This window comes from Stomoxys calcitrans, chromosome 3 (assembly GCF_963082655.1).
Source record: "Stomoxys calcitrans chromosome 3, idStoCalc2.1, whole genome shotgun sequence".
Lineage (NCBI taxonomy): Eukaryota > Metazoa > Arthropoda > Insecta > Diptera > Muscidae > Stomoxys > Stomoxys calcitrans.
The window spans coordinates 130,729,702-130,736,419 of record NC_081554.1 but is presented as its reverse complement, the minus strand read 5'-3'; the positions used below and the strand labels follow the sequence as shown (position 1 = coordinate 130,736,419).

Sequence of the window (6,718 nt, the reverse complement as noted above, 5' to 3'; positions counted from 1 at the left end):
TTGAATATCATAAGAAAACACGTTGTGCAAAATTTCATCCCAATCGGATAAGAATTGCGCACTCTAGAGGCTCAAGAAGTCAAGACCCTAGATCGGTTTATATGGCAGCTATATCAAAACATGGACCGATATGGCCCATTTACAATACCAACCGACCTACAATAATAAGAAGTATGTGTGCAAAATTTCAAGCAGCTAGCTTTACTCCTTCGGAAGTTAGCGTGCTTTCGACAGACAGACAGACGGACGGACGGACGGACGGACGGACGGACGGACGGACGGACGGACGGACGGACGGACAGACGGACAGACGGACGGACAGACGGACAGACGGACGGACATGGCTAGATCGACATAAAATGTCGCGACGATCAAGAATATATATACTTTATGGGGTCTCAGACGAATATTTCGAGTAGTTACAAACAGAATGACGAAATTAGTATACCCCCCATCTTATGGTGGAGGGTATAAAAACGAATTTGATATCCAATTTTGAGAGCAATATGGGGTTTAAATAAATGATGTATAGATATATGAGAATAGAGCACGTTGCTGATATATTTTCAGGGCTTACAATTTAGGGGACAACCCCACTCCCCAAAACACACCTAAATCGGGCATATTTACCGACCATGACAATGTGGGGCTTAAATGAAAGGTATTGGGGGGTAGAGCAAGAATTGATACCCATTTTCGGAACCAATTTTCTGGGGTCTACCCCTTTCCCAAAATATTCCACAAACAGCTATTTTTTAGTCACCATCGCAATATGGGGCTCATATAAAGGTATTTAAGAGTAGAATACGAATTTGATATCCAAATGTAAGACAATGTATGTAGGGCATCACGCCTTTCCCAAAACACCCCCAAAGGGAAAAAATTTTTCGACCATGTCAATATGTGGCTCAAATGATAGGTATTTGGGATTGGAAAACGAATTTGATAACCTATTTTTGGGTCATGTGTTTGGGAGACGCCTCATCCTGTAAACTCCTCTTAATCCAATGGCAATATGGGGTTTAGATAAATTGTATTTGAGAGAAGAGCACGATGCTGAAATTTTTTCAGGGCCAAGTATATGGGGGATCACCTCTCCGCCGAAAACACCACTAAATCAGACATCATGAGAATATGGGGCTGAAAATAAGTATTTTAAGAATGGAGTACACCTTATATCCAAACTTAAATTCGTAGACCAATAAAGATCATATGGGATTCAGATAATGGCACTTATATTGTTAAACTGTTAGTCAAGCGATATACTATTTTCGTAGCATGGTAATTCACTAAAAGACCTTTAATTGTCGAAAATAAATGTTCCAAGGAAACTTTTGTCCCATATAAAGTAAAAGAAGGCGCAGCGGAGCGGGCCCAAGTTAGCTAGTAATATGTTTAAAAAAAACCTTCACAGTATGACAAAGGAAGCTGGCCAAATAAATTGAAATTTTGAATTTTTCGGCGACAACGGACAATAAATACGCTTTTTATAGCCCCAAAACCTAAAACCCAGAGGTCGGTCTATATGGCAGCTATATCCAAATCTGTACCGATCTGTATCCATATTACAGAAGAATTTCAAGGGGCTTAACTTAACTCACTGTCCCAAATTTCAGCGACATCGGACAGTAAATTCACTTTTTATGGGCCGAAAACCTCAAATCGAGGGATCGGTCTATATGGCAGCTATGTCCAAATCTGATCCGTTCAGTGCCAAATTGAAGAAAGATGTCGAAGGGCCTAACACAACACACTGTCCCAAATATCAGCAAAATCGGATGATAAATGTGGCTTTTATGGGCCTCAGACCCTAAATCGGAGGATCGGTCTATATGGCAGCTATATCCAAATCTGGGCCGATCCAGGTCAAATTAATGAAGGATATCGACGGGCCTAACACAACTCATTGTCTCAAATTTCAGAAAATCGGACAATAAATGTGGCTTTTATGGTCCTAAGACCTTAAATCGGCAGCTATATCCAAATCTGGTCCCATCTGGGCCAAATTGACGAATGATGTCGAAGGGCCTTACACAACTCACTGTTCCAAATATCAGCAAAATCGGATGATAAATATGGCTTTTATTGGCCTTAGACCCTTAATCGGCGGGTCGGTCTATATGGGAGTTATATCAAGATATAGTCCAATATAGCCCATCTACGAACTTAACCTGCTCATGGACAAGAAAAGAATCAGTGCAAAGTTTCAACTCAATATGTCTATTTTTAAAGACTGTAGCGTGATTTCAAAAGACAGACGGACGTCTTAGATTTTTACGCTGATCAAGAATATACATACTTTATAGGGTCGGAAATGGATATTTCGATGTGTTGCAAACGGAATGACAAAATGAGTATACCCCCATCCTTCGGTGGTGGGTATTAAAAGGATAGAAGAAAAGATTTGCTCTGCTATTAGAGCGATATCAAGATATGGTTGGAGACCTGTGTTAAATGTCAGCCAATACAAATAAGAATTGCACCCTTTGGGGGCACAAGAAGTAAAGTAGAGAGATCGATTTATATGGGAGCTGTATCAGGCTATAGACCGATTCAGATCATAATAAACAAGTATGTTGATGGCCATGAGAGGATCCGTCGTACAAAATTTCAGGGAAATCGGGTAATAATTGCGACCTCTAGAGGCTCAAGAAGTCAAGATCCCAGATCCCAGATCGGTTTATATGGCGGCTATATCAGGTTATGAACCGATTTGAACCTTATTAGACACAGTTGTTGAAAGTAAAAATAAAATACGTCATGCAAAATTTCAGCCAAATCGGATAGGAATTGCGCCCTCTAGAAGCTCAAGAAGTCAAGTCCCCAGATCGGTTTATATGACAGCTATATCAGGTTATAAACCGATTTGAACCATACTTAGCTCAGTTGTTGGATATCATAAGCAAACACGTCGTGCAAAATTTCATTCCAATCGGATAAGAATTGCGCACTCTAGAGGCTCAAGACGTCAAGACCCAAGATCGGTTTATATGGCAGCTATATAAGGTTATGGACCGATTTGAACAATACTTGGTACAGTTGTTGGATAACATAACAAAATACTACGTTCAAAAATTCATTCCAATCGGATAAGAATTGCGCCCTTTAGAGGCTTAAGAAATCAAGACCCAAGATCGGTTTATATGGCAGCTATATCAGGTTATGGACCGATTCGAACCATACTTAGCACAGTTGTTGGATATCATAACAAAACAGTGCAAAATTTCATTCCAATCGGATAAGAATTGCGTATTCTAGAGGCTCAAGAAGTCAAGACCCAAGATCGGTTTATATGGCAGCTATATCAAAACATGGACCGATATGGCCCATTTACAATACCAACCGATCTACACTAATAAGAAGTATCTGTGCTAAATTTCAAGCGGCTAGCTTTACTCCTTCGGCAGTTAGCGTGCTTTCGACAGACAGACGGACGGACGGACATGGCTAGATCGACATAAAATTTCACGACGATCAAGAATATATATACTTTATGGGGTCGCAGACGAATATTTCGAGTAGTTACAAACAGAATGACGAAATTAGTATACCCCCCATCCAATGGTGGAGGGTATAACAATTAAAAATGTATTATTGGATTGGGCTTGGGTTTCAGACCCTTAATCGGCATATCGGTATATATAACAGTTATATCTAAATATCGTCCGATCCTTACAACATCTTGGTCAGATGGCGGGAGGCTTGAAACAACTTACTGATTCACAGTGAAATCGGATAATAATTAAAACTTTTATCGAAGTCAGAACCCTAATCGGCATATCGGTATATACAACAGGTATATCTAAATATAGTCCGATCTGTGCCATATTCAGGTCGAATATCGGGAGGTTTAAAATAACTCACTGTTTTTATGTTACCCTTAACCGACTGATCGGTCGGATGATAGGAGGATTAATACAACTCGCTGTTTAAAATTTCAGTGAAATCGGGTATTAAAGGCAACTTTTATGGGATCCAGATATTTAATCGACAGATCGGTTTATATGGCAGCTATATCTAAATGTAGTCCGAACAGAACCAAAGTTGCGTCGGATGACGGGAGGCCTAAAACTACCCACTGTTTTAAATTTCAGCTAAATCGGGTAATTATTAAAGCTTTTATGGTCTTGAGACTCTTTATCGGCAGATAGGTCTATATGGCAGCTATATCTAAATATAGTCCCATCTGAACTTAACCTGCGTGCATCAAAAAGACGTATCTGTGCCAAATTTCAGCTCAATATCTCAATCTTTGAAGGCTGTAGAGTGATTATAACAGACGGACGGACAGACAAACGGACATCGTTAAATAGCTTTAGGATTTTTCGACGATCCGAAATATATATAGTTTGTAGGGTCGAAAATGTATATTTCGATATGTTGCAAATGAAATAACTTAATGAATATTCCCCCTATCCTATGGTGGTTGGTATAAAAATAACAAAAAGAGATATCCATAGAAATAAGGGGAATTAAAAGCTTACAATGACAATCTACATGCCGAAATTTGGTAACTTAATGACTAATGAAAAATTACTTGGAGTTATAAAATGATCTTAGAGGACGCCTCCTTAGCTGACTTCCTCCGACCCAATGCATGGGGAAACCAGTAAGGAAAGGCAATACCCTATACCCTACACCACTTAGTCTGCGTACTACTTTTAATGTATGGAACCTATATTGATATATAGTCAGATTTTAATTTTGCATACCTATTGATATATTGAGTAGAACCTTGTAAGATTTTCTTACGATAGGGCCTAAATTGTGGCTACTAGAGCCTTGAAGGCCATATCATGTGAAAGAGATATATACGTTAGCTACATATATCTAAATCTGGACGGACTTTAATAAAATTTAGCACACGGACCTAGACGTCAAATAAAATTGTGGCTATATAGCCTTAAGAGGGCATATCGGATGGAAGATATATATGGAAACTATATCTAAATCTGGACTGATTTTTTATGAAATTTTCCACATGCATTGGGACATCAAATTATACATCTCATGCTAAATTTTGCAAGGATCGGACCAAAATTGCGGCTTCTATAGCTTTAAAATTAAATATCGGATGGTAGATATATATGGGAGGTATATCTAAATCTGAACCGATTTGTATAAAATTATTCACCCGTTTTAGAATTTTTCAAAATCAATGGAGTTCGTCCTTGGGTCAAAAAAGTGACTTGTGCTAAATTTTGTAACAATCGGATAACAAATGCGATTTGCACCTTGATTACAAGAATACATGGACATACAGCTATGTCCGTCTGCATAGCTAAATCGAATCAGAAAGTGATTCTAAACCGATCGGTATACTTATCAATGGGTCTACCTCGTCTCCTTCTTAGCGTTGCAAACAAATGTACAAAGTGGTGGTGCTGTAGGGTATAAATATATGCAGCAACACGATAAACAGGCTGCATAATTTACAGCAAAAATTTATGGAAATGCCAAAGAAACTCAACAAATGAAGACCCGAAAGCAACAACTATAGGAGAACAAAAATTTATTAATTTATCATTGCTCTTATTTAGCACAAATGTCTATTGACAGCACTCTATATAGCAAATGATAATGTTCAACAGTGGTTTAATTAGGACAAATTGTAAATACATTTAATTTTAAAATTCATAAATTAGCGTAAAAAAATGAAATGAAAATTTATCTTCTTGGGCTCGTCCGGGATTTGAACCCGGGACCTCCCGCACCCTAAGCGGAAATCATACCCCTAGACCAACGAGCCAGTTGTATTAGGCCAGTCACGACAACCACAAGTTCAAAAGCGAAAGTTTTGCTGATTGTGAGATTGTTTGGCATATTTCCATGCGTTCCCACACACTATGAACGTTAAATGCTAAGTCAAGAGTATGCAAGTACACAGCGATGGATTGCTTTCATTTATACACAGCTAGCAACTTAATAAATTCTGTTTAATTAATATTGGTGCTGGCATTCCAACACCAGTTTGGGGCTGACAAATGTCTTCTATTTTAACTAAAGAATCGAAGATGAACAATCTCTTCTACTACCTTTAGTAATCAAGTTCTTCTGAAGTGATTTTTATACCCACCGCCAAGGAAGGGGTGTAAAGTAACACCTCGAAATATTAATCTGAGACCCTATAAATAATATACATTCTTGATCGTGTTGACATTCTGAGTCGATCTAGCCATGTCCGTCCGTCTGCCGAACCACTTGGCTATACCTTAAGGCGAAAGACGAAGGTGGGCCAACTTGAAGCACCACGTTTCCTCAACAGAAAGATTTCGATATCCGACAGGTTCAAATACATAGAAGTGATCTTGGACAGGAATCTGAATTGGAAGTATAGACTTAGTGAGCATATTGAGAAAGCTCATAGAGGTGGTATGGCGTTGACGCGATGACATGGAGAGTGAACATTTTTATGGACAGTAAACTGACAATCATGGCAGTAACAACCAGGACGGTAAGATCCCGAACAATCTTGAAGTGTCAGCAGGAGATTAACGCGTTCTCTGAGGATGGCACGATCGGCATCTCTGGGTACCGGGCCATAGCGAAGTAAAGGGGAATGAAAGAGTAGACGATTTTACATGAATAGCAGAAAATTACCATCGAATGCGAAGCCTTTTAGATCGACGAAGTCCGAGCTAAGGGAGTGGGCGAAGAACGCGCATGCAGCACTGTGGATCAGTGAAACGGGCGGTAGGACAATGAAAATCCTATGGGG

At 39.2% G+C, this 6,718-nt stretch overlaps 1 non-coding gene across 1 annotated transcript; it reads right to left on the bottom strand.

The window, feature by feature from the left end:
• Positions 1-5,677: 5,677 nt before the first annotated feature.
• Trnap-agg (transfer RNA proline (anticodon AGG)) lies at positions 5,678-5,749 on the bottom strand. Its single transcript has one exon. It is a non-coding gene; the product is annotated as a tRNA-Pro (tRNA).
• Positions 5,750-6,718: the final 969 nt, after the last annotated feature.